Below are 9,871 nucleotides of genomic sequence, written 5' to 3' on the forward strand. Positions count from 1 at the left end.
AACCAAATGAACATACCAAAAACATGAACTCATATCAACCACAGGATCAAAAAGACAGCAGACTTAATAGTGAAGAACAGACCAATTAGACCAAACAATCCTCTCCAGGAAACCAACGTGATATACCAGTATACTTGCCCCCATCTTGAGGTTATCTTGAGATGATTTCGGGGCTTTAGTGTCCCCGCGGCCCGGTCCTCGACCAGGCCTCCACCCACAGGAAGCAGCCCGTGACAGCTGGCTAACACCCAGGTATCTATTTTACTGCTAGGTAACAGGGGCATAGGGTATATGAAACTCTGCCCATTGTTTCTCGCCGGCGCCTGGGATCGAACCCGGAACCACAGGATCACAAGTCCAGCGTGCTGTCCGCTCGCCCAATCGGCTCCCATGATGGGTGTGAAACCTTTGACCGGCGTATATTGGCATGATTAGCTGTCAAGAAGACTGACTCGTCACCTACAAGCAGGAGCTCCTAAAAAAACAAATGCGAAATAATGACGATTTGGCATTCACTTGGAAAATGGTTGATTAATGTACACTTATATATGATTCTGCACTATTGAAGTTCATTGTGAATTTTTCCTCCTTTTTTCCACTCTCAATTTCTCTTAAGTGTTTCATGTCACTTCTTTTCTAGCGTAGTCAGGTTTAGTTACTCCGGACTCTATACATATCCCATCCCTAGCCATTCTGGGACGAGCCTTGTTGCAAACTTTTGAACCTATTCGAGTTTCTTTATGTGTTTCCTTGTGGATGGGCGCTCCACGATGGGACTGCATATTCTAAAATTGGTCTCACGTAGGCGTTGTACAGCGGTCTAAATTCCTCCTTATTTAGGTTCCTGAATGATGTTCTGACTTTTGCTAGTGTAGAGTACGCCGCTGCCGTTATTCTATTCACTTGAGCCTATGGAGTTAGGTTTGGTGTTATGTCCACTCCTAGGTTAAGGCCTGGTCGACGACCGGGCCGCGGGGACACTAAGCCCCGGAAGCACCTCAGGGTAACCTCAAGGTAGGTCTTTTTCTCTACTGGTTATAGGGACGTAGTTTCTCTTCATCGTGTACTGTCCTTTTGGGCTCCTACTACATGTTCCCAGTTCCACCACCTTACACTTGCTGGTGTTGAATTCCAGTAGCCATTTCTCGAACCAACTCTGCAGCTTGTTCAAGTCACCTTGGAGACTTTTACAATCCTCATCTGTCTCAACTCTTTTCATTAGTTTTGCATCGTCTGCAATCATTCTCAGATTAAACTCACCTCCTATAGAAAGGTTATTTCCATGATGAGAAATGATATGAGGCATAGTACAGAGCCTTAAGGTATTCTCTTTGTTTCCCATACGTCATTTGGACTTTATGACCTCACTGTTACTCTATGACTTCTGTCTGTTAGGTAATTCTTTACCCACGTTTGTGTGTGTACTAACCTTGTTGTGCTTGCGGGGTTAGAGCTTCAGCTCTTTGATCGCGTCTCTCAACTGTCAATCTACCGGTGTACAGGTTCCGGAGCTTATTGAGCTTCATATCTACATTTGAAACTGTGTATGAAGTCAGCCTCCACCACATCACACCTGTGTGTGTGTGTGTGTGTGTGTGTGTGTGTGTGTGTGTGTGTGTGTGTGTGTGTGTGTGTGTGTGTGTGTGTGTGTGTGTGTGTGTGTGTGTGTGAAAATTCATAATTGTTGTATGCACTTAATTTAAGCTACAGGTATCTTGTGTCGAAATTTAATTAAAAACATATCGTTTTCACGCTAAATTTCTCCTTTTTAAATATCAAAATATATCGTAGTTCACCACTGAGCAATATATTATGGTTGATAGTACTCTTTAGCAGTGCCGTGTTGGTGACAAATATAAAAACAAAATATATTTCAAACTTGACTACATTGTCAAACCTGCATTTCTATATTTCGCAAATAACTTAACTCAAATATTAAACTTGGAGTTTAACAATTTTCAAACCGCATCGTTAGTCTATTGACCCATCCGAGGTAACATGTATTTATATCCATCTAACTTGATTTATATGTCTTAACCTGCAGCTTGAAACACTCACTCCTGCAGTGATTCCATTTATTTTCGAACATAAGCTGCACTGTAATTTGTTTAATAAATCAACAACCGTATTTCTAAACCGGTATTTACCCAGGTCTTTTCTGAAACTAAACTTATCCAAATTTTATATCCACTGTAACGAGTTGTACTTTTATGTTATTCAAAAACCTTATTTTATAGCAAAACCTCCTTGTTAGACCATTTAATTCATGTGTATATATCAATCTTGTCACCCTTAACTTCACGTCATTATAGAGAATATAACTTATAAGGTTCTAGTCTCGCTTCATAAGGAAGGTTTCTAATTTCTGGGACTAACTTGTTCATTCTTTTCCCGTACACATTCAAGTGAATGTGTACGGGAGCTGGTGGGCCGAGCGGACAGCACACTGGACTTGTAATCCTGTGATCCCGGGTTCGATCCCGGGCGCCGGTGAGAAACAATGGGCAGAGTTTCTTTCATCCTGTGCCCCTGTTACCTAGCAGTAAAATAGGTACCTGGGTGTTAGTCAGCTGTCACGAGCTGCTTAATGGGGGTGGAGGCCTGGTCGAGGACCGGGCCACGGGGACACTAAAGCCCCGAAATCTTCTCAAGATAACCTCAAGATAATGTCCATACTAATTTGCATAATCTATTTTAAGCTTAACAGGGGCAAGAAATTTTCTCCTCTATCTTGGGTTTGTATTGGTGTTAGGCTTAAGGCACAAGAGGTTCGCCAGAGTTGTTAAGGACGTAAGGCCAGCTTACCAACCAATCAGCAAATATACATAAGTCCTGAACAGTGTCCAGGATTAAATTAAACTCTCGGTGCATATACACTCGAGAAATGGGGCACGCCTCTCAGTGAATATATATATATTACCTTCGATGCTTATTGCTAATATGATCCCAGCGGCTAATTTGCTGTTTCGTGAATTTATTAATTTGTTGACGTAAAATCCCTGCTCTTGATGACTCCCCGATCGTTCTAGCTTTTTGATTTCGCAATCTGAGCTTTGTCCAGCTAATATTATTATTATTATTATTATTATTTTACACAGGTGAGCACAGGAATTGACGACTGCTGAAACATATTAATAGGCTGAGAACTTTCTCTTCCTTACGAGAAGAGAGTCTTCCTTCCTTATAGTGGGTAAGGCTTACCACTCATGGTAAGCCTTACCCACTATAGTTCTCCCTGGAACACGACTGGTCAATCAGTTAAGAGCCAGTTACCCAATAACTGCTGGGTGAAGAGGGGCGAACAGTTAAGAATTGGTGCCCAGACACTGCTTCTTGGCCAGGACTCGAATCCACACCAAATCGCTGGCAAGGTGCTGGGACAAGTGTTATCACTTCGCTACCAAAATACTACATTTGTCAGCATTAAACAGCTCTGCTAATCGTTATCTAATCCCTATCTTGAATCGCCTTAAAGCTATTTTGAGTCGTCTGAGTCGTTTTCTCCAGGTCTTTGGAGTTAGGAAGTAACGACTGAGAGCTTCTTGAGCCCTGTGTACGATGCACAAACGGTTCACACTTGTACTCTTGGTCCAGCGGGAAGGCAGCTTCGGCTCCTAGCCCATCTGAAGGTCAGCTCCCCTTCTTGACGAAACCGCTTTGGTCTTGGTGCTCACGGACTCCTGCGCTCCCCAGCAACGCCCAATCAACTCTGGTCAGCCACTCATCAATTCGTCAGCTATTGATGGACTCGACTTACAAAAGTCCACCAATAATAAGCCATCTTTGGCTCACATAACATCTGACTGGCTTTCAAGTTTCGAATATTTAAAAAAAATAAGACTTTTTTTTTTACATTTAACTCCTTTGCTGCATAGGGAAACAATTGGGAGGTTAGTTGGGCCTCAGAACGAAAGCATTTGGGCCATCAACCAACAAGTATCATCGTATTCTTCCTCGTGAGAGCCCGTAACAATTGGTGTACCGGAAATCAATCATTCTCAACTAGCACAACCAAAGAGATCATTGGGGAAGGAATTTTTAGGATCAAACTGACTGTTTGATGCTGAGGCCGATCTGGACAATAATTTTCTCTTATTAACTGTTGAGTAAATTGCCTCTATGGACGGGCGAGTTGCTGTGTTGTGGTGAGTGATGTCACTACTCTGTCTGTCTGTCTGTCTGTCTGCCTGTCTGAATCTCTCTCTCTCTCTCTCTCTCTCTCTCTCTCTCTCTCTCTCTCTCTCTCTCTCTCTCTCTCTGTCTCTGTCTCTGTCTCTGTCTCTCTCTCTCTCTGTCTCTCTCTCTATCTCTCTCTCTCTCTCTCTCTCTCTCTCTCTCTCTCTCTCTCTCTCTCTCTCTCTCTCTCTCTCTCTCTCTCTCTCTCTCTCTCTCTCTCTCTCTCTCTCTGTCTCTCTGTCTCTCTCTCTCTCTCTCTCTCTCTCTCTCTCTCTCTCTCTCTCTCTCTCTCTCTCTCTCTCTCTCTCTGTCTCTGTCTCTGTCTCTGTCTCTGTCTCTGTCTCTGTCTCTGTCTCTGTCTCTCTCTCTCTCTCTCTCTCTCTCTCTCTCTCTCTCTCTCTCTCTCTCTCTCTCTCTCTCTCTCTCTCTCTCTCTCTCTCTCTCTCTCTCTCTCTCATTCATAGACAGGAGGAACCGCTCTTATGTCCTTGCTGCTCTCACATGCGGATGGAAAAGAGGTTGGCCTTATGGGAGAGGGGGAGGGAGGGGGGGAGGGGCGGTGCACCCCTCACCCATCCTGTGAGTGAACCTGCACCCCTCACCCATCCTGTGAGTGAACCTGCACCCCTCACCCATCCTGTGAGTGAACCTGCACCCCATACCCATCCTGTGAGTGAACCTGCACCCCTCACCCATCCTGTGAGTGAACCTGCACCCCTCACCCATCCTGTGAGTGAACCTGCACCCCTCACCCATCCTGTGAGTGAACCTGCACCCCTCACCCATCCTGTGAGTGAACCTGCACCCCTCACCCATCCTGTGAGTGAACCTGCACCCCTCACCCATCCTGTGAGTGAACCTGCACCCCTCACCCATCCTGTGAGTGAACCTGCACCCCATACCCATCCTGTGAGTGAACCTGCACCCCATACCCATCCTGTGAGTGAACCTACACCCCCTCACCCATCCTGTGAGTGAACCTACACCCCTCACCCATCCTGTGAGTGAACCTACACCCCTCACCCATCCTGTGAGTGAACCTACACCCCCTCACCCATCCTGTGAGTGAACCTACACCCCTCACCCATCCTGTGAGTGAACCTACACCCCCTCACCCATCCTGTGAGTGAACCTGCACCCCTCACCCATCCTGTGAGTGAACCTGCACCCCTCACCCATCCTGTGAGTGAACCTGCACCCCATACCCATCCTGTGAGTGAACCTGCACCCCATACCCATCCTGTGAGTGAACCTACACCCCTCACCCATCCTGTGAGTGAACCTACACCCCTCACCCATCCTGTGAGTAGTCACAGAGCCACAGAATGCTCTCATCAACTGAACCCTCAAAAACCTTAAGATTGTTAAGGTGAATATGAACATGTTGTTCACAGGTTTCTCGTCCTAACATCACCACGACCCTCACAGACCCCCCCTTGAACAGCGAGAAAGCGTTTGGGCTTAGTTCGTTGTAGACCCGTTAATAGGTAGAAAGTCTTCATTTGTCGCGCAATGAATTGAGGAACTGGAACCTATGATCTTCAAGAAAAGCGGCTCACATGGGTGGCGACTCAGCAACAAATAATTTTCAATTGCCTATCATTCTGTACTCCAGTGAGCGTGGGTGGAAAAAGATTACAGTCACGTTGATACAGTGATAGAGTACAGTTACAGTCACGGTGATACAGTACCTTTACAGTCACGTTGATACAGTGATGACCAGACCACACACTAGAAGGTGAAGGGACGACGACGTTTCGGTCCGTCCTGGACCATTCTCAAGTCGATTGTCTCGATACAGCTCCGTTACAGTCAGATAAGTTACATATCCGGCTAAGATATCTGGCATTACATAATTTTCTTTGAAATGTAACTTTCTTGAATATTTGTGATAAGAGTTATTTCTAAATTGGCAATATTTTTTTTTTGTTTCACGTTCTATCAGGTAGTGAGGCGAGGAGTGCGATTAGTTTTCTTGACACAGTTTACACCTGGCGAAGTCTACATCAGTAGGTAATGTAGACTACGGGAGATACTGAGTTTACCGAGTTTAAGCCAAGCAGCAGTAACATCTAGGAGTGTGTTGGGCTTATAACAGGTGTTGATTGCCAACCATCACCCCTCCACCCCCCCACCCCCCACCCCCCCATGTTGAGAGTTGAACGGTCATGCAAATGATGCCATCATACTCCCCCCCCCCTCTAATCATCCCTAGCTATTTGACATAAGTGCCCGAACGATGACACCCATTGACGATGGAGTTTCAGTTTTGAGACGACAGGCGTGGCTCACAATGCAGCTGTCAGCCAGCCACTCAAAATTCCTGACTAGCGATTCGAGGGATGCTATTGGTCGACGGACCAGCAGCCACAGAGGGATATGGATCATCTGCAACTTGTCAAACTGTGACGGTGTATATATATATTCAACTCGTCCTCATCAACCAAATTGACACACACACACACACACACACACACACACACACACACACACACACACACACACACACACACACACACACACACACACACACACACACACACACACACACACACACACACACACACACGTCGTTTTGACACGGTGTGTGTCAAAATGTGTGTGTGTGTGTGTGTGTGTTTTGACGTGAAAATCCCCAAATGTCAAAATAACATGGACTAAAAATAAAAATAAAAATTGCTGTCTATTTATAGGGGTCCTCGGTTACCTAAGGTTCAGGCAATTTAGTACATCAGTTTAGCGACGTTGGGATCGCTTGAGATAACGGGATGCACACACATACGCACAAACACACAAATTACGACAGACAGACAGACAGACAGACAGGTGACAGCTACCCAAACGAGACGGCTGAGGGATAAGAAAGACAGAATAAGCAGCCCTGACCGATGCTAAACAGCATATTTACACAACATAATCTCCTCATTACCAATGACAGTGGCTATCGTACTTATGGAGAGAAAAGTGCTTTAACTTCTCCTCCTCAGGCTCACCGCGATCTTGTACGTGCTGTTGTACGTGCTACGTGCTGTTGTACGTGCTACGTGCTATGTTGGGAGGAGCCACGTACACAGAGTCATAGAGTCCCCCCGTTAGAGTCCTCGTGGATTGTTTCACTTACATAGAATCATGCAATCCTGGTAGAGTCTGATTGGCATAAATTCATAGAATCTAGCAAGAGTTCTGATGGAATGTTCCACTCACATAGAGTCGTAGAGCCTTGATCGTGTGCTGGTGCGACTCAAATATAGAGCCGCTACCTACCAAAGAATATCTTCTCAATTGATAAGGCCTAACAGCTCTTGGTTTTATCTACGCTGTTAAATGATTAAGAATTGATTCATTGATCAAACAGTCGAACATGAGCACCTGAACACTCTTCAGAGAGCACGACCACACGAAAGAGTGAACACCACAGCACGAATTCACCGAGTGGCTCATCTGACGAAGTTGGTAAACATTGCATCGCGATTCATCGCGATTCTTCAGCGTGACGCGAAGACTATCCCTGCCGTTGATCTAAGGGTGGCTTCACCCATATAGAACAGTCACACACCCATAGAATAGTTTCAGGACGGTTTCCCGCGTTCAGGAACGCTGGGACACAGAACGTGCGAGCATTGTACCTTTGATAACAGGACACAGATACATAGCTTTGTCAATTGGCGTTCTATTATGTATCGTGTGGTGGACGGGATACAGTTAATGCCTCACTGTACCACCATCGTTATCACCGTCACCACCATTAATATGTCTACCACTATCACCACCATTAATATATCTACCACTATCACCACCATTAATATGTCTACCACTATTACCACCATTAATATGTCTACCACTATCACCACCATTAATATATCTACCACTATCACCATTAATATATCTACCACTATCACCACCATTAATATATCTACCACAATCACCACCATTATTATATCTACCACAATCACCACCATTAATATATCTACCACTATCACCACCATTAATATATCTACCACAATCACCACCATTATTATATCTACCACAATCACCACCATTAATATATCTACCACAATCACCACCATTAATATATCTACCACAATAACCACCAACACTACCTTGGACTACCAGCAAAATCAGACTAATTAATTTAACTCAATCTCGCAACCAAAGGGAACAGAAGAGACACAGGAAGGTGGGATATGATCTCAACATACAAGATACTGAGGGAGGAAATAGATTAGGTGGACAAGGACAACCTCTTTAAATTGAGAGGACATAAGGTAATTATCAGGAGCAAGCACTAAGCCGTTACGACTATAGCTTGATATTAAGGAGAGAGAAAAGAGAGTAGGAGTTGTAGAAGCAACCACTATCACCACTAACACCACTATCACCACTAACAGGCACCACTATCACCACTAACAGGCACCACTATCACCACTAACAGGCACCACTATCACCACTAACAGGCACCACTATCACCACTAACAGGCACCACTATCACCACTAACAGGCACCACTATCACCACTAACAGGCACCACTATCACCACTAACAGGCACCACTATCACCACTAACAGGCACCACTATCACCACTAACACGCACCACTATCACCACTAACAGGCACCACTATCACCACTAACAGGCACCACTATCACCACTTACAGGCACCACTATCACCACTAACAGGCACCACTATCACCACTAACACGCACCACTATCACCACTAACAGGCACCACTATCACCACTAACAGGCACCACTATCACCACTTACAGGCACCACTATCACCACTAACAGGCACCACCATCATCCTACAATGGACCTGCCACCATTGAGAACAATGGTGGCGGAGAAGCCACCATTGTTCCGCCATTATGGATAAGGATGAGGGAGGAAATGATGGATTTATATTTTAATGGTAGACTGGAGGTGTGTGTGTGTGTGTGTGTGTGTGTGTGTGTGTGTGTGTGTGTGTGTGTGTGTGTGTGTGTGTGTGTGTGGGTGTGGGTGTGGCCTTGCCACAATACAGGAATCAATGCTTCGATTGCAGGAGTTGCAAAGTCGGTCAAGGAAGGTTCCTGCCCGCCTCGCCTCCATTGGGTCTATCCTCCCATTAGCGTTAAGGTGCTGCTATTGTCACCTTCTAATGGGAGATGGGCTTGTTAGTGGTTTAATGCATTAGGGATGAAGTCTGTGTGTGTTTGGTGTGTGTGTGTTTGGTGTGTGTGTGTGTGTGTGTTTGGTGTGTGTGTGTGTGTGTTTGGTGTGTGTGTGTGTGTGTGTGTGTGTGTGTGTGTGTGTGTGTGTGTGTGTGTGTGTGTGTGTGTGTGTGTGTGTGTGTGTGTGTACTCACCTAGTTGTGTGTGTGTGTGTGTGTGTGTGTGTGTGTGTGTGTGTGTGTGTGTGTGTGTGTGTGTGTGTGTGTGTGTGTGCGTGCGTGTGTGTGTGTGTGTGTGTATGTGTGTGTGTGTGTGTGTAAATGTGTTTGTGTCAGTAGGTGTGTACCTCCTCCTGATTAGTGCACTTGTGTGGATTTCTGGGGAGGTATCTGGGGTGTGTGTGACCCTGACACGATCACAAGCACTCCTGTACTTTGTCTTCTCCAGCGTAGGCTGGACGGTAGAGCGACGGTCTCCCTTCATGCAGGTCGGCGTTCAATCCCAGACCGTCCAAGTGGTTGGGCACCATTCCTTCCCCCCGTCCCATCC

This window comes from Procambarus clarkii, chromosome 82 (assembly GCF_040958095.1).
Source record: "Procambarus clarkii isolate CNS0578487 chromosome 82, FALCON_Pclarkii_2.0, whole genome shotgun sequence".
NCBI lineage: Eukaryota > Metazoa > Arthropoda > Malacostraca > Decapoda > Cambaridae > Procambarus > Procambarus clarkii.